Source organism: Triticum aestivum, chromosome 3A, assembly GCF_018294505.1.
Source record: "Triticum aestivum cultivar Chinese Spring chromosome 3A, IWGSC CS RefSeq v2.1, whole genome shotgun sequence".
NCBI lineage: Eukaryota > Viridiplantae > Streptophyta > Magnoliopsida > Poales > Poaceae > Triticum > Triticum aestivum.
Genome location: NC_057800.1, coordinates 258161872 through 258187225, shown reverse-complemented (window position 1 = coordinate 258187225; position 25354 = coordinate 258161872).

Genomic DNA, 25354 nt, shown 5'->3' with positions numbered 1-25354 from the left:
TCCGTATAGTTGCTGCCATCGTCTTTCAGCTTAGTTTTCTCTAGGAACGCGTTGAAGTTGAGGACTACGTTGGCCATTTGATCTACAAGACATATTGCAAAGATTTTAGACTAAGTTCATGATAATTAAGTTCAACTAATCAAATTATTAGTGAACTCCCACTTAGATTAGACATCCCTCTGGTCATCTAAGTATTACATGATCCGAGTTAAACTAGACCGTGTCCGATCATCACGTGAGACGGACTAGTCAACATCGGTGAACATCTTCATGTTGATCGTATCTTCTATACGACTCATGCTCGACCTTTCGGTCTTCTGTGTTCCGAGGCCATGTCTGTACATGCTAGGCTCGTCAAGTCAACCTAAGTGTTTGCATGTGTAAATCTGTCTTACACCCGTTGTATGTGAACGTCTGAATAAAACACCCGATCATCACGTGGTGTTTTGAAACAGCGAACTGTCGCAACGGTGCACAGTTAGGGGGAACACTTCTTGAAATTATTGTGAGGGATCATCTTATTTACTACCGTCGTTCTAAGTAAACAAGATGCAAAACATGATAAACATCACATGCAATCAAATAATAAACGTGACATGATATGGCCAATATCACATAGCTCCTTTGATCTCCATCTTGGGGCTCCATGATCATCTTGTCACCGGCTTGACACCATGATCTCATCATCATGATCTCCATCATCATGATCTCCATCATCGTGTCTCCATGAAGTTGCTCGCCAACTATTACTTCTACTACTATGGCTAACGCGTTTAGCAATAAAGTAAAGTAATTTACATGGCGTTTCTTGATGACACGCAGGTCATATAAAAGAATAAAGACAACTCCTATGGCTCCTGCCGGTTGTCATACTCATCGACATGCAAGTCGTGAATCCTATTACAATAGCATGAACATCTCATACATCACATATAGATCATTCATCATTCATCACAACTTTGGCCATATCATATCACAAACCACTTGCTGCAAAAACAAGTTAGACGTCCTCTAATTGTTGTTGCAAGTTTTACGTGGCTGAATTAGGGTTCTAGCAAGAACGTTTTCTTACCTACGTTAAAGCCACAACGTGATTTGTCAACTTCTATTTACCCTTCATAAGGACCCTGTTCATCGATTCCGCTCCAACTAAAGTAGGAGAGACAGACACCCGCCAGCCACCTTATGCAACTAGTGCATGTTAGTCGGTGGAACCGGTCTCACGTAAGCGTACGTGTAAGGTTGGTCCGGGCCGCTTCATCCCACAATACCGCTGAAGCAAGAAAGGACTAGTAACGGCAAGAAAGTTGACAAATCTACGCCCACAACAAATTGTGTTCTACTCGCGCAAGAAGAACTACGCATAGACCTAGCTCATGATGCCACTGTTGGGGAACGTTGCAGAAAACAAAAATTTTCCTACTCGTTTCACCAAGATCATCTAGGAGTTCATCTAGCAACGAGTGATTAGATGCATCTACATACCTTTGTAGATCGCGAGCGGAAGCGTTCAAAAGAACGGTGATGATGTAGTCGTACTCGACGTGATCCAAATCACCGATGACCAGCGCCGAACGGACGGCACCTCCGCGTTCAACACACGTACGGAATAGCCACGTCTCCTCCTTCTTGATCCAGCAAGGGAGGGAGGAGAGGTTGAGGGAGATGGCACCAGCAGCAGCACGACGGCGTGGTGTTGATGGAGCTGCAGTACTCCGGCAGAGCTTCGCTAAGCACTATGGAGGTGGAGGAGGTGTTGGGGAGGGAGAAGGAGGCAACCAAAGGCCGAGGCGTTCAGGTATGAAGTCCCTCCTCTCCCCCCACTATATATAGGGGTGCCAAGGGGGGGTGGTGCGCAGCCTAGGAGATCCAATCTCCTATGGCCGGCGGCCAAGGGGAGGTTTCCCTCCCCCCCAAGGCACCTAGGAGGTGCCTTACCCTCCTAGGACTCTTGCCCCCTTAAACCCTAGGCGCATGGGCCTATGTGGGGCTGGTGCCCTTGGCCCATTAGGCCAAGGCGCACCCCCTTACAGCCCATGTGGCCCCCCGGGACAGGTGGACCCACCCGGTGGACCCCCGGGACCCTTCCGGTGGTCCCGGTACAATACCGATAACCCCGAAACTTGTCCCGATGCCCGAAACAGGACTTCCCATATATAAATCTTTACCTCCGGACCATTCCGGAACTCCTCGTGACGTCCGGGATCTCATCTAGGACTCCGAACAACATTCGGGTTACTGCATATACATATCCCTACAACCCTAGCGTAACTGAACCTTAAGTGTGTAGACCCTACGGGTTCGAGAGACAAGCAGACATGACCGAGACGACTCTCCGGTCAATAACCAACAGCGGGATCTGGATACCCATGTTGGCTCCCACATGCTCCACGATGATCTCATCGGATGAACCACGATGTCGAGGATTCAATCAACCCCGTACGCTATTCCCTTTGTCTATCGATATGTTACTTGCCCGAGATTCGATCGTCGGTATCCCAATACCTCGTTCAATCTTGTTACCGGCAAGTCACTTTACTCATACCGTAATGCATGATCCCGTGACCAGACACTTGGTCACTCTGAGCTCATTATGATGATGCATTACCGAGTGGGCCCAGTGATACCTCTCCGTCATACGGAGTGACAAATCCCAGTCTTGATCCATGTCACCCAACAGACACTTTCGGAGATACCCGTAGTCTACCTTTATAGTCACCCAGTTACGTTGTGACGTTTGGCATACCCAAAGCACTCCTACGGTATCCGGGAGTTACACGATCTCATGGTCTAAGGAAAAGATACTTGACATTAGAAAACTCTAGCAAACGAACTATACGATCTTGTGCTATGTTTAGAATTGGGTCTCGTCCATCACATCATTCTCCCAATGATGTGATCTCGTTATCAATGACATCCAGTGTCCATAGTCAGGAAACCATGACTAGCTGTTGATCAACGAGCTAGTCAACTAGAGGCTCACTAGGGACATGTTGGTGTCTGTTATTCACACATGCATTACGATTTCCGGATAACACAATTATAGCATGAATAAAGACAATTATCATGAACAAGGAAATATAATAATAATGCTTTTATTATTGCCTCTAGGGCATATTTCCAACAAGGACCTGTTCATCACCATTCCAATTCATTCCCGATGAATCAGACCCGACTCAACTCTAAGCAGTAGCAGGCATGACAAACAAGCATGAATGAGTAGGCACATCAGGGCTCAAAAAACTCCTACTCATGCTAGTGCGTTTCATCTATTTGCTGTGGCAATGACAGGTCATGCGGAGGAAAAGGGGTTCAGCTACCGCAACATGAAACAGTTGAATCGTTGTTGTCGTAATGCAGTAAAAGAGAGCAGGAGCGAGAGAGTGGGATTATATCAGAATGAACAAGGGTTTTTTTGCTTGCCTAGCACTTCTGAAGATAATATAGTTCTTCATCGGTGTCATCAATCATGTCGTCAGAAACATCGTCGACTGAGAAGGGACGGTAATCGGCAAACAGAGAAGGACACAATCAATGCAATGCGACAATATGATGCATGAATGTGACATGGCAATATGATGTTGATTGGCCTAATGCAACTAGCAACAAGTTAAATGGAGTTGGTTTGAACACTAAGTTCAAAATCAAACTCCATATGTGCTTTCTTAAATGCCATTTAATTGAATTGTCCTAAACAGAGGATATAAGTTGCTCTAACATGCTTGAAAATGCCATAAACAGATTCTTTGGATTTTTCTTATCATTTTTCATATATAAATTATTTCATTTGGAGTTATGGTTTATTTTCTATGATTTTTAGAAGTTTAGGGTATTTCCTGAAAATAAATAAATCATTTCTGATTTTTTTAAAATCCCAGAAACATATACTGCATCATCATGACGTCAGGCTGAGGTCAGCAGGTCAATGAAGTCAGCCAGGTCAACCCTGACCTATGGGACCCACAGGTCAGTGACACAACAAACTAAGTCTATTAGTTAGTGCTAAGTTAAATACTAACCTAACTTAATTAGGGCATGGGCCCACATGTCAGTGATACAGAGTTAGTTAGCGAGGTGATTAACCTCTAACAGTGGTAATTAGGACTAATTAAAACCTAAACTAACTCTAGTCGGAGGCCGGCCCCACATGTCATCGACACAGGGGGGGCCCAGTCGTGGTCAAAGTGGATCAACCCCACCGGCGACTTGACGCCGGCGAGGCCCGTCGCGGCGGCGAGCCTCGGGTTTGCGTCTCCGGCGACCAAATGCAATGTGGAGGGCATCTACGCGGAGCTGGCAAACACGTGCATCCAACGGGGCAATTGGGAGCAGCTGGGGTGGCCGGAGCTCGCCGGATAGAGCTGGCGGCGGAGGCCGACGTGCGGATGTGCTCGGGGTCGGCGTTATACTGCACGGCAGGGGCCACGGAGGGGTGCTACGGGCACCTGGTGATGCACTGAGTGCTATGATGTGCTCGGTTGCGGCTCTAGGTGACGGTGGCCATGGTGGCGGTATCGCTGGCGGAGCCAAGCTCCCGGCCACGACGGCAAAAGCGTTAGCGAAAGCAAAAGAGCCAGAGGAGAGGGGGGATCGAAGCGGAAGCTCAAAAAGGTTGCAGTGGAGCGAACGGCGAGCTTGGAGGTGGCCGGAGCTGAGCACGGTGACGAGGGGGATCTCTGGCGACCGAACAGTGAGGAGGAGCTCGATGGAGGCAGTGGAGCGCGTCGGCGGCGTGTGGCTCATCGAGGAGGTCGGGGCGTCGACGCGGAGCTCGCAGGAACTTCGAGGAGGCGAGGGGGAGGCGATAGCTACGCAGGCGACAGCGGCAAGCTCGCGGGCGAATTGGCCATGGCAGGAGAGGCGAGGGACAGAGCAGGGGGGAGAGTGAGAGAGTCAGAGCGATCGGGACGGCACCGAGGAGGTTGGCCGCGGTGTCGAGCTGGCCTAGGGACACGGCAGACGCCCTGGTGGCGTGGTGCTCTCGGGCGCGCGCGCGTGCTCATCCTTCTGGCTCATGGAGGAGGACGACTGGCGTGGCCAGTCGGCTGGGCCGGCTTGCTGGGCCAGAGCAGGTGGTCCGCCAGGTGAGGTTACTTTCTCTCTCTTTCTAATTTAGTTTCTGTTTTCTATTTTTCTGTTATTGGTTTTGATTTGATTTAAAACATCAAATCATTTTTTGAACTTTCTATAAATTGTTATGTGAGCTCAGAAACTAGTCCAAGGTCACAAGCAACTTACAAAAATATTTGAACTTTATTTCTTATATAACAGGAATAAATTCAACTCAAATATGTCATTGATTTAAGTCAATGGCCCAAAAGAAATATTTCTGTGATTCCAAAAATATTGGTTTGAATTTTTCCTCGTACTAATATTTTCACAGAGTAACAGGAACATTTCTTTTGACTCATTTGATGAGAATTAAATGTTGATTATTTTTAAAAGGTTTCTGAGGCTTTGAAAATTCCCTCAATTCAATTTCAGAATTTAGACATGATGATCATGCAAGGACAAGAAAAGGCTAAATTAGGGCTGTGAAAAAAGTTGTTTGGGACAAAATTCCTTGTCATAACTTTGTTTGTGACTCGCATATTCAAATACCCCATTTATTTGGGGGCTTCCTTTATGAAGCTTTTCCTCTTGCATTTGATTATACTTGTACGGCTTCGTTCCTTGTTCGTGTATTACGCCACAATATGCACCGTATTGACTTAAGCGATTTGCAAGCTAGGTTGCCTGGCTCCTGTTCTTACCCCTACGTTCCCGATTGTTCGGCTAGGGAGTAAAGGGAGCACCTCTGCGATTGTCATGACCGGGTCCTCCGAGCTCTGACCTCAGACTGGGTGAAGCCGAAAGCTAGCGCTCTTATTGCTTTCAATCATGGTCGACACACAACGGAACTCATGAGTACAAAAAATCTATTGCACAAGTCTCGTAGTAATAATGTGCACCGAAGAAAGGTATCGGTGGGGGTACTATTTTCTTCGAAGATGCTTCTTACACTACGTCTGTAATATAGCATAAGTTCCCTAAGAGCGCTTTGTCTGTTACAGCCTTATGGCCCGGTTGCCTGGTTATCGGAAACACTGTCGATATTCTCGACAGGTGGAGTACATAACACTTTTTGGTCCTTGACCGAAGAGGGAGAAGCCGACGGTCGGTTAAGACGTGTTTAAAGTTCGGGTGAACAAAGATATGATATTAGTACTTCGGTACATACAATCATTATACATAAAATTCTTTTACCCAAGTCACCTGGGGGCTCTTAAAATTTATATATGAGCTATAAATGTGTTTTCTTCTTGGTCGTTGTCAAAACACGACAGAAGCACAATTTTTTATTTCTCTTCAAATTTTTGGATTGGCAACGAACACTTGATCTTGTTCGGACGTCATGTTTTTACTGATGTTTTTTGGTTTTCCAAGCTTTTTGGCACTTTTAAACTATTTGTGTGTTTCCAGCACAAGTCTCATAGTGCAACGCCGGACACCTTCATAGATTCGGCAAAAACATTCTCAGATATTGCTATATATGCATCGGTTTCGAATTGTGTCTTCGGTCAATAGTTGGGTTGCCCGACTCTTGTGCTTGCCTCCTACGTTCCGCTTTGTTCGGCTAGGTGTGCAAAGGGAGAACCACTGCGATTGTGCTTCCAGCTCACATGGTTAAGCACCTCAGTGGAGAAAGCCAAAAACTAACTGTCACAAATAAGCGTAAACTGGTCAGCAATCCGATGACTGTGTTAAATGATGAGCCAGTCATTACATTGGCCGAAGTGTTTACGGCTTGACCTCGAGTGTCGCCGAACACTGCCGGGGGCTAGTAACTGGCCTCCCAAACTAAATCCTTGATATTTTGCTCTTACATTAGAGCTGAGGTTTCATGATCATGCTTAGCATGACAACCCAAAGAAAGGAACCGATAGCGGGACTATTTTCTTTGGAAGACATTTCTTATGTTAAACAATAATATAACATATCTCCCTGTGTACCTTTGTTTATAAAACCGTATGGCCAGATTGCCTTGTTTGTCGTAAATCTTTGCCCTCATAAAGGCTTTATAAAGTAGGACAAACACTCCTCGGCTACTGGCCAAGGAGGTGGAAGCCGATGGTCGATCAACAAAGTTTTGTACAATGCGGATCCGAGCATTAATGACGTAAAGTACTTGGATACATAAAGTCATTACACATAATTTGTGATTTTACTATGGATATCGATCCTTAATTCGGCCACCCGTGCCCGCATTAAGGCCCGGGGGCTACTGGGCTTCGGGCTTATTATTTACAAATATTAAAGGGGCACATCGATCCCCTGATCTGGTGTTACCACCCGACCAGTGTCTCAGGGGCTACTGCATTGGCAATCCATTGCAGAAAATTTAAGTGCAATATAGTTTTCGAGGAGATTATGATCCTCAGGTTGGTTGGCCGCACCCAACCTGAGTCTCGAGGACTCTGCACACCGCTTCTTGTCCCGAAGTATTCTGCCGAGCTAGGAGTTGGTCCTCAGACCGATTTTGGAAATCAACCTGAGTCTCAGCAGCTACTGGGATCAGAAGTTTTATGTCATCCTTCAAGTGCATCTCGGGTTTTGGATCGATACACACCTTGAGGGCTACTGGATATATATCTCGGCAGAGAATAAATTTCACCAATAAAAAATATTGACACAAAATCGGCCCATAGTCGGGGTGGTGCACCACCTCGGAACCAGTCAGGCATAAAGCTCGGGCGCTAGCGGCTAGCTCCATAGAGGGCATTTCCGGCATTAAGCTCGGCCAAACTCCTTCAACTTTTTTGGACCAAGATGATCTATGACATCTTGGATATAGTCCGACGTTGGAGCTTGGACACAGTCCGGTGTTGGAGCTCGGATATATTTCGGCATTGGAGCTTCGACACAGTCCGACATTGGAGATCAGATACATTTCGGCGTTGGAGCTCAGAAGCAGTCCAGCATTGGTGCTCGGCTGCAAAAGATACCTCGAATGCAGTCCGGTGTTGGATCTCGGATGCAAGAGGGCACTGCCTCCCGGGAACAACTTCAAAACCCGAGGTGTGGCATAAAAATAACAAGGCATTGATAAAGGCCGGAAACTTAAAGGGGCTCCTTGGATACCCGATGTGTAAACTCTTAGGATGCACTTCGGCGATCCTCAAGATCGAAGATGGGAAGATTTGTTGAACAGTTTTCAAGACCAAAGATGAAGAACAGTCCGGAAGAATCGAGGAGCGTCCTTAACTTGAAGACCGGTTCAAGGGGCTACTGACGGTGTCCTGGACTAGGGGGTACTCACCACGTCATCTCCCGATCTGTTAGATTGGGCCGAGGACCCCCATGGCCATATACTCATGGGCCAGTTCGGACAGCTGCCGCATACAAGGAAGATTCCACAAGACTTGGCGATCAAGACAAGGACTTCTCCCAACCGGCGTATTCGGCAAGGACTCTTGTTATCCTAGGCCTCTGGTGCATTATATAAACCGAGGCCAGGCTAGTCGATAGATATATACGTACAATCATACCATAGGCTAGCTTCTAGGGTTTAGCCTCTTCGATCTCGTGGTAGATCAACTCTTGTACTACTGATATCATCAAGAACAATCAAGCAGGACGTAGGGTATTACCTCCCTCAAGAGGGCCCGAACCTAGGTAAACATCGTGTCCCCTGCCTCCTGTTACCATCCGCCTTAGACGCACAGTTCGGGACCCCCTACCCGAGATCCGCTGGTTTTGACACCGACAACCACTTAGTTTCTTTTTGAGCTTTCATATCCTTATAGCTCTAGTGCATCCGTTGCATGGCAATCCTTACTCACTCACATTGATATCTATTGATGGGCATCTCCATAGCCCGTTGATATGCCTACTTAATGTGAGACTATCTTCTCCCTTTTTGCCTTCTCCACAACCACCACTCTATTCCACCTATAGTGCTATATCCATGGCTCACGCTCATGTATTGCGTGAAGATTGAAAAAGTTTTGAGAATGTCAAAAGTATGAAACAATTGTTGGGCTTGTCATCGGGGTTGAGCATGATTTAAATATTTTGTGTGGTGAAGATATAGCATAGCCAGACTACACGATTTTGTAGGGATAACTTTCTTTAGCCATGTTATTTTAAGAAGACATAATTGCTTTGTTAGTATGCTTGAAGTATTATTATTTTTATGTCAATATGAACTTTTGTCTTGAATCTTTCAGATCTGAATATTCATACCACAATTAAGAATAATTACATTAAAATTATGCCAAGTAGCACTCCGCATCAAAAATTCTGTTTTTATCATTTACCTACTCGAGGACGAGTAGGAATCAAGCTTGGGGATGCTTGATACGTCTCCAACGTATCGATAATTTTTGATTGCTCCATGCTATATTATCTACTGTTTTGGACATTATTGCGCTTTATTATTCACTTTTATATTATTTTTGGGACTAACCTATTAACCGGAGGCCCAGCCCAGAATTGTTGTTTTTTGCCTATTTTAGGGTTTCGAAGAATATGAATATCAAATGGAGTCCAAACGGAATGAAACCTTCAGGAACGTGATTTTTAGGAAGATTATGATCCAGGAGACTTGGACCCTACGTCAAGAAAAGAAACAGGAGGCCACGAGGTAGGGGGGCGCGCCCACCCCCACCAGGCGCGCCCTCCACCCTCGTGGGCCCCCTGTTGCTCCACCGACGTACTCCTTCCTCCTATATATACCTATGTACCCCCAAACGATCAGATACGGAGCCAAAACCCTAATCCACCACCATAACTTTCTTCCACGAGATCCCATCTTGGGGCCTGTTTCGCAGCTCCGCCGGAGGGGGCATCGATCACGGAAGGCTTTTACATCAACACCATAGCCTCTCCGAAGAAGTGTGTGTAGTTTACCTCAGACCTTCGGGTCCATAGTTAGTAGCTAGCTGGCTTCTTCTCTCTTTTTGGATCTCAATAAAATGTTCTCCCCCTCTCTTGTGGAGAACTATTCGATGTAATCTTCTTTTTGCGGTGTGTTTGTTGAGACCGATGAATTGTGGGTTTATGATCAAGTCTATCTATGAACAATATTTGAATCTTCTCTGAATTCTTTTATGTATGATTGGTTATCTTTGCAAGTCTCTTCGAATTATCAGTTTGGTTTGGCCTACTAGATTGATCTTTCTTGCAATGGGAGAAGTGCTTAGCTTTGGGTTCAATCTTGCGGTGTCCTTTCCCGGTGACAGTAAGGGCAGCAAGGCACGTATTGTACTATTGCCATCGAGGATAACAAGATGGGGTTTTCATCATATTGCATGAGTCTATCCCTCTACATCATGTCATCTTGCTTAAGGCATTACTCTGTTTTTAACTTAATACTCTAGATGCATGCTGGATAGCAGTCGATGAGTGGAGTAATAGTAGTAGATGCAGGTAGGAGTCGGTCTACTTGTCTCGGACGTGATGCCTATATACAAGATCATACCTAGATATTCTCATAACTATGCTCAATTCTATCAATTGCTCAACAATAATTTGTTCACCCACCGTAGAATACTTATGCTCTCGAAAGAAGCCACTAGTGAAACCTATGGCCCCTGGGTCTATCTTTATCATATTGATCTCCTACTACTTAGTTATTTCCTTTGCTATTTACTTTGCCTTTATTTTACTTTGCATATTTTATCATAAAAGTACCAAAAATATTATCTTATCATATTTATCAGATCTCACTCTCGTAAGTGGCCTTATATGGATTGACAACCCCTATTTGCGTTGGTTGCGAGGATTTATTTGTTTTGTGCAGGTGCGAGGGACTCGCGCGTAGCCTCCTACTGGATTGATACCTTGGTTCTCAAAAACTAAGGGAAATACTTACGCTACTTTTCTGCATCATCCCTTCCTCTTCGGGGAAAACCAACACAGTGCTCAAGAGGTAGCATGAAGGATTTCTGGCGTCGTTGCCGGGGAGGTCTACGCAAAAGTCAACATACCAAGTACCCATCACATACCCTTATCTCCCGCATTACATTATTTTCCATTTGCCTCTCGTTTTCCTCTCCCCCCACTTCACCCTTGCCATTTTATTCGCCTCTCTCTCTATCCTCCCTCTCCCTCTCTATTTGCCTCTTTTTGCCCGCTTGCTTTTTGTTTGCTTGTGTGTTAGTTTGCTTGCTTGTCACGATGGCTCTACCTAAATTTGGTGACCTTCACCTTAAAAGATTAGAAGAGATCGAAAGCAATGTCAGGTGTTTCATGATCTTGCAATTTGAACATAATAGTTTCTTCAGAAACGAGCTTAAAGAACAGAAAATTTTTATGAGTTTTATGAATAAAGAGCTTGATGATATGTCTAAAGAATTCGATGGTTTAAGATCCCAAATTGCTCATCTTGAGAAATTAACTGCTGAAATTTCGGATAGGCAGGCTACCTTAGTTAAGAAGATGACCGCTAAACTGTATTGCTATGAAAATAAAGATGAAGATCTAAAAGTTATTGATGTGTCCCCTATTAAATCTTTGTTTTGCAATATGACTCTTGATAATGATGGGACTAAATATGATCCACCTTTACCTAGAAGGCGTTCCAAGAATTCAGAATTTGTTGATCTTGATGCTAAATTTGATAAAAGTGGGATTGAAGAAATTAAAACCCTAAAATTTTCTAAACCCACTATTATGGATTTCAAGGAATTTAGCTATGAAAATTTCTCTTTGATTGATTGTATTTCCTTGTTGCAATCCGTGCGAAATTCTCCTCATGCTTATAGTCAAAATAAAGCGTTTACTAAACATATCATTGATGCCTTGATGCAATCTTAGGAAGAAAAACTTGAATTGGAAGTTTCTATCCCTAGAAAACTTTATGATGAGTGGTAACCAACTATTCTAATTAAAATTAAAGATGATGAATGTTATGCTTTATGTGATTTGGGTGCTAGTGTTTCCATGATTCCAAAGACTTTGTCTGATTTGTTAGGTTTCCGTGATTTTGATGATTGCTCTCTAAACTTGCACCTTGCGGATTCCACTATTAAGAAACCTATGGGATGAATTAATGATGGTCTTATTTTTGCAAATAGGAATTATGTGCCCGTAGATTTTATTGTTCTTGACATAGATTGCAATCCTTCATGTCCTATTATTCTTGGTAGACCTTTCCTTAGAACGATTGGTGCAATTATTGATATGAAGGAAGGAAATATTAGATTCCAATTGCCATTAGGGAAAGGCATGGAACACTTTACTAGAAAGAAAATTAAATTACCTTATGAATCTATTATGAGAGCCACTTATGGATTGCCTACCAAAGATGGCAATACCTAGATCTATTGTTGCTTGTTATGCCTAGCTAGGGGCGTTAAACGATAGCGCTTGTTGGGAGGCAACCCAATTTTATTTTTATTCCTTGATTTTTGCTCCTGTTTAGTAATAAATAATTTATCTAGCCTCTATTTTGGTTGTGTTTTTTGTGCTTAATTAGTGTTTGTGCCAAGTAGAACCGTTGGGAAGACTTGGGGAAAGTCTTGTTGAACTTGCTGTAAAAAAGAGAAACTTTAGCGTCACGAGAACTACTGCCATTCTTATTTGGAAAGTGATATTTAGTTAATTATTTTTGAAGATGATTAATATATAAATTACTCACGTACATAAATTTATTTTAGAATTTTTGGGGTTCCATATCTTGCGCTAGCTACAGATTACTACAGACTGTTCTGTTTTGACAGATTCTGTTTTTCGTGTGTTGTTTGCTTGTTTTGATGAATCTATGGCTAGTAAAATAGTTTATAAACCATAGAGAAGTTAGAATACAGTAGTTATAATACCAATATAAATAAATAATGAGTTAATTACAGTACCTTGAAGTGGTCTTTTATTTTTATTTTCGCTAACGGAGCTCACGAGATTTTCTACTTTAAGTTTTGTGTTGTGAAGTTTTCAAGTTTTGGGTAAAGATTTAATGGATTATGAAACAAGGAGTGGCAAGAGCCTAAGCTTGGGGATGCCCATGGAACCCCCAATATAATCTAAGGACACCTAAAAGCCAAAGCTTGGGGATGCCCCGGAAGGCATCCCCTCTTTCGTCTACTTCTATCAGTAACTTTACTTGGAGCTATATTTTTATTCGCCACATGATATGTGTTTTGCTTCGAGCGTCTTGTATTATTTGAGTCTTTGCTTGTTTTACCACAATCATCCTTTTGTACACACCTTTTGAGAGAGCCATACATGATTTTTAATTTGTTAGAATACTCTATGTGCTTCGCTTATATCTTTTGAGTTATATAATTTTGCTCTAGTACTTCACTTATATCTTTTAGAGCATGGTGGTGGATTTGTTTTATAGAAACTATTGATCTCTCATGTTTCACTTAGATTATTTTGAGAGTCTTAATAGCATGGTAATTTGCTTTCAATCCTAATATGCTAGGTATTCAAGAATAAAAAAAATTCTCTTATGAGTGTGTTGAATACTATGATAAGTTTGATACTTGATAATTGTTTTGAGAAATGGAGATGCTGATATTAAAGTAATGCTAGTTGAGTAGTTGTGAATTTGAGAAATACTTGTGTGGAAGCTTGTGATTCCCATAGCATGCACGTATGGTGAACCGTTATGTGATGAAGTCGGAGCATGATTTATTTTTTGATTGCCTTCCTTATGAGTGGCGGTCAGGGACGAGCGATGGTCATTTCCTACCAATCTATCCCCCTAGGAGCATGCGCGTAATACTTTGCTTTGATAACTTGTAGATTTTTGCAATAATTATATGAGTTCTTTATGACTAATGTTGAGTCCATGGATTATACGCACTCTCACCCTTCCACCTTTGCTAGCCTCTCTAATGCTACGCACCTTTCACCGGTATCATACACCCACCATATACCTTCCTCAAAACAGCCACCATACCTACCTATTATGGCATTTCCATAGCCATTCCGAGATATATTGCCATGCAACTTTCCACCGTTTCGTTTATTATGACACACTCCATAAATTGTCATATTGCTTAGCATGATCATGTAGTTGACATCGTATTTGTGGCAAACCCACCATTCATAATTCTTTCATACGTGTCACTCTTGATTCATTGCATATCCCGGTACACCACCTGAGGCATTCATATAGAGTCATATTTTGTTCTAAGTATTGAGTTGTAATTGTTGAATTGTAAGAAAAATAAAAGTGTGATGATCATCATTATTAGAGCATTGTCCCAGTGAGGAAAGGATGATGGAGACTATGATTCCCCCACAAGTCGGGATGAGACTCTGGACGAAAAATAAAAAGTAAAAGAAAGAAAAGAGGCCATAAAAAATAAGAAGAGAAAAGGCCCAAATAAAAAAAGAAAGGAAAAAATGAGAGAAAAAGAGAGAAGGGACAATGTTACTATCCTTTTACCACACTTGTGCTTCAAAGTAGCACCATGATCTTCGGAGTAGAGAGTCTCTCATGTTATCACTTTCATATACTAGTGGGAATCTTTCATTATAGAACTTGGCTTGTATATTCCAATGATGGGCTTCCTCGAAATGCCCTAGGTCTTCATGAGCAAGCAAGTTGGATGCACACCTACTTAGTTTCTTTTTGAGCTTTCATATACTTATAGCTCTAGTGCATCCGTTGCATGGCAATCCCTACTCACTCACATTGATATCTCTTGATGGCCATCTCCATAGCCCGTTGATACGCCTAGTTAATGTGAGACTATCTTCTCCCTTTTTGTCTTCTCCACAACCACCACCCGATTCCTCCTATAGTGCTATATCCATGGCTCACGCTCATGTATTGCGTGAAGATTGAAAAAGTTTTGAGAATATCAAAAGTATGAAACAATTGCTTGGCTTGTCATCAGGGTTGTGCATGATTTAAATATTTTGTGTGGTGAAGATAGAGCATAGCTAGACTATATGATTTTGTAGGGATAACTTTCTTTAGCCATGTTATTTTGAGAAGACATAATTTCTTTGTTAGTATGCTTGAAGTATTATTATTTTTATATCAATATGAACTTTTGTCTTGAATCTTTTGGATCTGAATATTCATACAACAATTAAGAAGAATTACATTAAAATTATGCCAAGTAGCATTCTGCATCAAAAATTCTGTTTTTATCATTTACCTACTCGAGGACGAGTAGGAATTAAGCTTGGGGATGCTTGATACGTCTCCAACTTATCTATAATTTTTGGTTGCTCCATGCTATATTATCTATTGTTTTGGACATTATTGGGCTTTATTATCCACTTTTATATTATTTTTGGGACTAACCTATTAACCGGAGGCCCAACGCGGAATTGCTGTTTTTTGCCTGTTTTAGGGTTTCAAAAAAAGTAATATCAAACAGAGTCCAAACGGAATGAAACCTTCGGGAACGTGAATTTTAGGAAGATTATGATCTGGGAGACTTGGACCTGGACCCTACGTCAAGAAAAGAAACAGGAGGCCACGAGGTAGGGCGGCGCGCCCACCCCCACCAGGCGCGCCTTCCACCCTCGTGGGCCCCCTGTTGCTCTACCGACGTACTCCTTCCTCCTATATATACCTACGTACACGCAAACGATCAGATATGGAGCCAAAACACTAATTCCACCGCCGTAACTTTCTGTATCCACGAGATCCCATCTTGGGGCCTGTTCCGGAGCTCCGTCGGAGGGGGCATCGATCACGGAAGGCTTCTACATCAACACCATAGCCTCTCCGATGAAGTGTGAGTAGTTAACCTCAACCTTCGGGTCCATAGTTAGTAGCTAGATAGCTTCTTCTCTCTTTTTGGATCTCAATACAATGGTCTCCGCCTCTCTTGTGGAGAACTATTCGATGTAATCTTCTTTTTGCGGTGTGTTTGTTGAGATTGATGAATTGTGGGTTTATGATCAAGTCTATCTATGAACAATATTTGAATCTTCTCTGAATTCATTTATGTGTGATTGGTTATCTTTGCAAGTCTCTTTGAATTATCAGTTTGGTTTGGCCTACTAGATTGATCTTTCTTGCAATGGGAGAAGTACTTAGCTTTGGGTTCAATCTTCTGATGTCCTTTCCCGGTGACAGTAAGGGCAGCAAGGCACGTATTGTACTGTTGCCATCGAGGATAACAAGATGGGGTTTTCATCATATTGCATGAGTCTATCCCTCTACATCATGTCATCTTGCTTAAGGCGTTACTCTGTTTTTAACTTAATACTATAGATGCATGCTGGATAGCGGTCGATGAGTGGAGTAATAGTAGTAGATGGAGGCAAGAGTCGGTCTACTTGTCTCTTTCGTGATGCCTATATACATGATCATACCTAGATATTCTCATAACTATGCTTAATTCTGTCAATTGCTCAATAGTAATTTGTTCACCAACCGTAGAATACTTATGCTCTCGAGGGAAGCCACTAGTGAAACCTATGGCCCCCGGGTCTATCTTTATCATATTGATCTCCTACTACTTAGTTATTTCCTTTGCTATTTACTTTGCCTTTATTTTACTTTGCATCTTTTATCATAAAAATACCAAAAATATTATCTTATCATATCTATCAGATCTCACTCTCGTAAGTTGCCTTATAGGGATTGACAACCCCTATTTGCGTTGGTTGCGAGGATTTATTTGTTTTGTGCAGGTGCGAGGGACTCGCGCGTAGCCTCCTACTGGATTGATACCTTGGTTCTCAAAACCTGAGGGAAATACTTACGCTACTTTGCTGCATCATCCCTTCCTCTTCGGGGAAAACCAACGCAGTTCTCAAGAGGTAGCAATGCTAGTTGACAGTGGGGCAGGGCTGAACTTAATCTCCCCTAAAGTGGTTGGAAAGCTATAGATCCCTGACGAGGAGCTCAAGGCTATGGGCACGTTTCAAGGAATCAACCTCGGTAGGAGCTGGCCCAAGGGGAAGGTTATACTACCTATGACATTTGAGGGGAAACTGAATTATCGGACCAAGAGAGTCACATTTGACGTTCTTCAACTTCCTTTGCCTTACAATGGAATTCTTGGTCATCCAACTCTGGCAAAATTCATGGCAGCATCCCACTATGCTTACAACACCTTGAAGATGTCAGGGCTAATGGGTATTGTCGGTGTACAAAAATATGGGCATATCTTTGTACCCCTTTCCCTGTGCACGGGCAGTCAGAGCTGGGCCCACAGCCACACCAAGCAGAACGAGGGAGGTGTGCCAAGGTAAGATTGAAGCCCAAGACAATCAAAGCAACACCAAGGCCAAGACCACAAAGAGCAGAGGGACGAAGCAAGTTCCCCCGGCCAGACCCTTGCTGGGTGGCCTCAGTGGCCCCGGCAAGACTCTTGCCGGGGCAGCTCGCCCCACACCAACAGAGCGAGCCACCCTTGATCCCACGACCCACAGTGCCATCATTAGCATGGCGCCAGGACTCGGGAAGGCACCCCTGTGGTGGCATATAGATCTTTGTGAAGACATATTCAATATCAGAGCAGAAGACAACGATTCTCGGCAAGATCATTGCCAAGGAAGGCCACCAGACCCCCGGCAAGATCCTTGCCGGGGACGACAAAACGCCACGACGAGACCCTTGTCGGGCCACCCTACAAGGCCCTCGCCAAAGACGCCGGCAAGGCCACCGCCAAGCCCACGTCAACCAAACTTCCACCGCCGTTCACATGCAGCTGCTAGCACAACCAGCTGGGCGGGCACCTACGTGGCAACATGCAGCTCCCAGACCAACTCATCAAGCGCCTGCATGGTGGCATGCAGTTCTTCGTGAAAGCTCCACCACCGCGCCAACTCACCTGCCTGCCTGCCTACATGGCACCGCACGCATCCCCGGCCGAGGCGCATGTCGAAGCGAGGAGGAGCGGCGACGGACGGGACATGCCTCGCCCCCGACCCTGATAAAGTAAGAGGACACCTAAGCGATGCATTAAATGCACCTTGTCCTGTAATACGAGGGATAACCTCGTGCCACTGTAGACCTTTCCACCTCCTATGTGCCACTATGGCAACCCCTTTTTTCCCATAAAAGGAGGCCCGAGGCGACAAGGAGAGGGATTCGCCTCTTTGGAACCACACGCTGACCACAGCTAGTTCGAGAGCTCAAGAACTCTCGGAAATACACCCACCAAAGCAGGACTAGGGTTTTACGCATCCTCGTGGCCCGAACCTGGAAAAACGATCCTTGTGCTGTCTACTAGCCCAGCTCTCCTCGAAACCCTGTGCCCCGGCAACCGTAGTAGGGATTCTTTCCCATAGGTGTCATCCCACACCGACATCCTTGGCGCGCTACGTAGGGGCGCAATTGTGAGAATCTCGTATGGTAGATAGCCTAGCGGTTCTTCATCGCTTTCGGTTTTTAAGAAGAAGGCGGCTGGAGGAACGACGCCGTCTCGGCGACAGAAAAGCTAAGTCATTCAAAACCTTGGACTATTTCCCCTTACACTTAAGGTTATCATCCTCGGAGATCTGTCCTATGTATGGGAAACCTGCACGCAAGCCCCCCCCCCTGCACGATTGGCAACGCCTTTGTTCTGTTTCGAGTCGGCTCAACAGCTCAAAGTTGCCACGTCGAGAGTGGTGGGGTAGCCTTCCGCACCTAGCAACGCTCCTGACTCTAACTCGAGTAAAACTCGACAGTTTGAGCGGCCGCGCTAAGGGCGGTAAGGTGGTTTGCCTGGCAGCAAGCACACCCGGCAGGCCAATGGGGATCCGTCCCCATGACACTGCCCTGGGTTTACGCACCGGCAAGCCAACCTAGTTGCATAGGGTGGACATACAAGGAAAAATCGAACAGGAAAATAATATGCATGATACTAAAAAGTGCTGCAGAGTTATGTTACATCGAATTGTTGCTGCGGTTCTAACTATAGATAACAATTGTCTTGGTTGTGAATCTGCAGCGGTGATAAAGAAAAAAAAGGATGCCTAATCCCGGTGCTGGCCCTCCACCCTCAGAATTCCGCCGACTCGGCTGATGATGGGCTCGATGCGCTCCTTGAGCGGCGCAAGGTCGGTTCCCTCCAGCAAGCTCTCCAGCGCGACGTCGAAGTTGAGGTCGGGGTACCAGTGCGCCACCTTGGTGAGGCCTTGGTCATGGCACCTTGGGAAAACCCCCGGGACTCGTCGGCCAGTGAGGCCGCCCGGTTGGCGTGGAGCCGCTTGAGAGCGCCAACGACCTTCTCGAAGAACATGGTTAGGCTGCAATTGGCGCTCATGCCCCGCTCCGGGACATGCCTCACGTCTGGCATCCCCATGAGGGCCAGCTGCGCGGCGGTCTGGTTGGCAACGGTGGCAAGGCGATCGAGCCAACGGTTCTCGCCCTCCACGTGGTCCGCGAAGTTGAGGCCCTCGTTCTTCCGCAACAGCTTCTCGGCCTCCAACACCTTGGTTAGGGTCCCCTCTCCGGTTGTGTCGTCCGACAGCACCTCCTCGAGACCCTCCAACTTCAGCTTGAGGTCTTTGATGGAGTTGTTGGCCTCAGAGAGCTCCCCAGCCTTGCGGACGACCGCACCCTGCGGCTTTGTCAGGGCACTGTTGAGCATGTCCTGCTCCTGGGACAGCTTCAGGGCCTGCTCCTTCAGCCTGTCGCGCTCTCCCTCCAGCTCCTCCACCTTGCCGGCATGAACCTGGGCCTAGGCATTGAGTGCCTCCTTGTGCCTCTGCTACAGCTCGCTGGTCCGCTGCAAGACGAGCTTCTCCACCTCTGCATCCTTGCCGCAAAGCATGGCGGCAAGCTTCTCCTCGCGCACAGCGAGGTCCTCCTCCTAGGAGTTCAGCACGGCATCGCGCTGGGTCCGAGCGGCTTCGGCGGCCTCGGCCAAGTTCTTTGCCGCCTCCTAAGCATTCTCGACGTCGGCGAGCTTCATGGTGAGCTCCACGTCGCGCCTGGCCTACTCACCCTGGGCCGCCTTGAGCTCCTTGTGGGCCTTGCGGAACCAGTCCTGCGCCTCGGCAACGTGCTTCTGGAGGTCCGCCTCCGCCTTCTCCACCACCGCCGCCCTGGACTTAGCCTTGTCCTAGCGGGCGCAGTGGAGCGTTTGGAGCTTCTGGAAGCTGGCGCCCATGGCATGGAGGAGCCGCTCTTCCTGTGAGGCATCGCCACCAACGATCAGCTCGTCGACGACTTCAACCCCGGCAGCGGCAAGCACTTCGTCGTCGAACACGTCTCCCTCAACGGGTGTCCTGGTGCTCAACGCACCTGGAAGGTGGACGAACAAATCGCCACCCACCCTCAGGTACTTGCCGCAGCCGGAAGCAGCAGAGGAGGAAGGCTGGTCACCAGCCTCCTCCTCCTCGGCAACGGTCCTGCCGGCTTCCTCGGCAGGCCCCTTGCCGGCCCCTTCAGTAGTAGCCTTGTCGGCCTCCCCGGTGGGCCCCTTGGCGGCGTCCTCGGTTGTGTCTTTGGCGGCCTCCTCGGCGACGATCCTCTCGGTGTCCGCCCCGGCGGCCTTGGCGACGCCCTCAATGACAACGTCCACGTCCTCTGGGTTCACCGAGGAGGAGTCTGGGCGCCGAAGAAGGGTGCTAGGCAAGGCCAGGACCAGGAGCAAAAAAGAAGGGTGGAAGCAGGGACGAATGGCAAAAGGCTTACCTGTGCCAGTACCCGGCTGGGAAACGGAAGCCCCCTTCCCGTCAACATTTGGCGTCGAGGCAAAGCCGCCGGCGCCCAAGTTCTCCTCCTCCTCCTCCATGTGCGTGGGCCAGGTGCGCCCTTGCGAGGGACGACCCCAGGGCGGCGTGGTCCATGGGGGCGGTGCGTTGGGAGTAGCCATCTGTGGCTCCTCCTGCTGTTGCTCTCCTCCTGCGTACCTGACAAGGTCAGCACCAAGGTGTTGTTCCCCTGACACATGTCGACGGGAGACGAGTGATGAACTTACGCTGGGGGCTCTGCCGGGGGCTGCTCAACACCACCAATGGCGCCCCCGAAGTACCAACTGGGGGCTGGCCACCCGCCGAGACCTTGGCCCTCTTCGCTCTCTGGGCTAGCGTCTCCCCGTCCTTGCAAAGACAAAAACAAGTCAAGACAAGCGACGCAGGTTGAGGAGGCAAAGATAACAAAAAGGAACCAGATACTTACTCGTCGTCCGCCTCCTCCTCTGCTGTCTTCCTCTTCCTCCTCAGGCTGAGGGATCCATAATCAAAAGTGACCTCCATGTCAACATTCGCCGGAGGAGGAGAAGGAGGTGGTGTCTGGGCACGCGCGGATGAAGAAGGGGCGGCTGTCTTCTTCTTCACCGCGGCCTTCGCTAGCTTCTTCACCCCCGTGGCCCTCGTATGGCGCCCGGGCTCCTCCAAGGTCAGCTGTGACCGCGCAGCCCTGCCGGGCTGGACCGGCTTGCCGGAACTGGCCCGCTGCAGGACTCACCCCCTCCACATAGGTGGCATCGGATCTGCGGGTCTCGGCCTCCTCCGACGACGACTCGCCGGTCACATCTTCAACCAAAGGAGCCTCAGTGCCGGTGCTGCTGACTCCCCCGGCGGCCGCCGCCCACCGAGCGAGCTCCTTCTCCTCCGCGGCCATCGCAGCCTTATCCTCCATTCCACCAGTGTTGCCGGCCTCCCTGACAAGTTGCACCTCCCTCGCCCTGGTGGCGATGTAGTTCAGCTCCGCCTGGGAGGTGTCTTGGACAAGCAGCCGCTCGGCATCGGCGTTCACATACGCCTCGTGCAGGGTGTCGAAGAACTGCTACACTAAAGTGTCCTCCGGCTCCTTCCAGCTCGGCACAGGGCCGTGCGCATTGCAGTCCGGCATTATGGCGATGATCTCGGACCGACACGAGTTATTGCACAACGGGACCACCCGCGTCGATAGCTTGAACAGAGGCCCCTTGAGGACCTTGCCGGCCTTCGCAGCGGCCCTCGCAACCTTGCCGGTCCGCTCGACCTTGCCGTCATGGCCCACGTCGAGCTAGAAGATCTGCTGGCAGAAATGGGCGTGCGCCATCACTTTGAAGTTATGGTCGAGGCTGGGGCGGAGCCGCATGATGTCAGTGGGGTTCGTGAAGAGCCAGGCTGGCCTCCCCTTGTTATGCAGAGGAGCGATTCGACGACGGATGAAGTCTGCCATGATCATCTCAATGGTGAGCCCGGCCTGGTTAAGCCGGAGAATCCTGGTGGTGGCGACCATGAGCTTTCCATCGTCGGCATCGACGTCGCTCCAATCGCTTCCGCGAACTGGCGGCGCCCAGCGAACTCTGCAGAACGTCGGCGGGTCCTTCTCCTCGATCCAGCACCACCAGCCCTGCCATTATTCCCACCTCTCCTTCATGGCGCCGTCCGGGTACGCTCCCTTGGATTTTGGGATCTAGGCGATGCACCCCGAGATGGCACCTCTCGTTTGGATCCGAGGGAAGAAGTAATGGAGGAAGAGCGCCGTGTTGGGGTGCACCCCGACAAAGCCTTCCCAGAGGTGCGCGAAAAGGGCCATGCACGCCACCACATTTGGAGTAAAATCCAGGAGGTGGAAGCTGAAGGTGTGCATGATGTCGCTAAAGAAATCAGAGAAGGGAGGACAGAGCCCGCAAGAAAAGTAATCAACAAAGAAGGGGGTACCAGTTTGGGGCAGCCTCGGCGCAGTTGGCGGGGATGACGCACGTGGCCGGATGCCCTGAATTATCTCCCGCCGTCTTCACTCCCCATAGGGTCCTGAAGGACTCCCGAAGCTCGAACACGTCGACCGTCGAGGGGAAGAAGGCGGACTGTGTCTGCTGCACCACCAGCGCACTCTTCGGCGGCTCCGCGGCTCCGGCATTCTTGGCCACTCCCTTGCCCTTGGTGAACTTTGGCGCCATGGCGACTGGCGGAGGAAGGCAGGATAGAGGGCGGTGGAAGCGCAACGACGGTAAGCAGGGACGAAGCTTGAGGAAGAATAAGAAGGTAGGCGAAGGTTTCCGAGATTGGGGTTGCGTGGAGGGTAAAAGGAACAGTGTGCCCACAGTTATCCCTTTTTATGAGGAAGCCACGGGGCGCGCTGCCCATTTACTGTGACGTGACGCATGCGTGTGGAAACCGTCCCACGCATGCCGCCCACGTCACGCACACCCCTCCACGCCGTGCCCCGCAAGTGGGTCGTGGGAGGCGGAGCGCGCGAAGAATCTTACCACGGTAAAACCCGCCCCACCTACCCGCGCATCGTTTTGGGCCTGGCCCAAGAACGTGTTGCGCTTATGTTTGGCCCAGGCCCGGGGGCTCCTGTCGGTGTACAAAAATAGGGGTACATCTTTGTACCCCTTTCCCTGTGCACGGGCAGTCAAAGCTGCGCCCACGGCCACACCAAGCAGAACGAGGGAGGTGAGCCAAGGTGAGATCGAAGCCCAAGACAATCAAAGCAACGCCAAGGCCAAGACACAAAGAGCAGAGGGACGAAGCAAGTTCCCCCGGCAAGACCCTTGCCGGGTGGCCTCAGCGGCCCCGGCCACCCTTGAGCCCACGGCCCCTAGTGCCATCATTAGCATGGGGCCAGGACTCAGGAAGGCACCCCTGTGGTGGCATATAGATCTTTGTGAAGACATATTCGAGATCAGATCAGAAGACAACGATTCTTAGCAAGATCCTTGCCAATGAAGGCCGCCAGACCCCCGGCAAGATCTTTACCGCGGACGACAACACGCCACGGCGAGACCCTGGCCGGGCCACCCGGCAAGGCCCTCGCCAAAGACACCGGCAAGGTCACCGCCAAGCCCACGTCAACCAAACTTCCACCACCGTTCACATGCAGCTGCCAGCCCAACCAGCTGGGCGGGCACCTGCATGGCAACATGCAGCTCCCAGGACAACTCATCAAGTGCCTGCGTGGCGGCATGCAGGTCTTCTCGAAAGCTCCACCACCGTGCCAACTCAGCTTCCTTCTTGCCTACATGGCACCGCATGCATCCCCGGCCGAGGCGCGTGTCGAAGCGAGGAGGAGCGGTGACGGACGGGACGGGCCTCGCCCCCGACCCCAATAAAGTAAGAGGATACCTAAGCGATGCATTAAATGCACCTTGTCCTGTAATACGAGGCATAACCTCATGCCACTGTAGACCTTTCCACCTCCTGTGTGCCACTGTGGCAACCCCTTTTTTCCTATAAAAGGAGGCCCGAGGCGACGAGGAGAGGGATTCGGCTCTTTGGAGCCACACGCTGATCACAACTAGTTCGAGAGCTCAAGAACTCTCAGAAATACACCCACCAAAGCAGGACTAGGGTTTTAAGCATCCTCGCGGCCCGAACCTGGAAAAATGTATCCTTGTGCTGTCTACTAGCCCTGCTCTCCTTGCAACCCAGCGCCCCAACAAATGTAGTAGGGATTCTTGTGATCCCATAGGTGTCGTTCCACACCGACAGGTATCATTTCTATTCCAACAGATAAGAAAGATGAAGTTATATGTGTTGACAAGATGTATCGAGACACGGTAGTAGCTGAGGCCATAGAAGCCCTAGATCCTACCAAGGAAACAAAGAAGGGGAAGAAGGCTACCAGAGATGTCGGCAAGGACTCCAGGAAGCGCGCCTCTTTGGAGTGCGTTGCGCCTATCGATGACCTGCCCGAGAGTTCCACTAGCAAGATACCCAAGGTTGCTTCACATGCTGTGAAAAAGGTCCCGACAAAGCAGGATGGTGTTGACGGTACATTCACCATCAGCGCCACCCTTGATGACAAATAGGAAAGCACGCTCGTTGCCTTCCTGCAGGCGAATGTCGATGTGTTTGCTTGGAAACCATCTGACATCCCCGGAGTTCCCAGGGAGGTAATCGAGCACCACCTAGCTATCTGCCCTCAAGCTCGGCCCGTCAAGCAGAAGGTCAGAAAGCATGCTTTAGAGCGGCAACTGTTTATTGCTAAGGAAATCAAGAAACTTGAAGCAGCTGGTTTGGTAAGAGGGGTGCTACATCCAACTTGGTTAGAAAATACAGTGGTAGTCCGCAAGGCAAACGAGAAATGGAGGCTCTACATTGACTTCACTGACTTGAACAAAGCATGTCCAAAAGAGCCTTTCCCCCACTGCGCATTGACCAGATTGTTGATTCCACCTCCGAGTGTGATTTGCTTTCCTTCTTGGATGCATACTTTGGGTACCATCAGATATTCATGGCCAAGGAAGATGAAGAGAAAACCGCGTTCATAACTCCATGTGGCATGTACAGCTCTGTGCGTATGCCCTTTGGGTTAAAGAGCGATGGATCCAATTTTGCAAGGGCAGCACAGATTGGTTTCGAAACCCAGCTGCATAGAAACATAGAAGCTTATATGGATGATATAGTAGTCAAGACCAAGGATAGATCAACACTGATTCAAGACTTGGAAGAGACCTTTGCAAACTTGCGCAAGATGAATTTGAAGCTAAACCCCGAGAAATGTATGGTCGGTGTCCCATCCGGCAAGCTCCTTGGTTTCTTTGTGTTTCATCGGGGAATAGAGGCCAATCCCGAA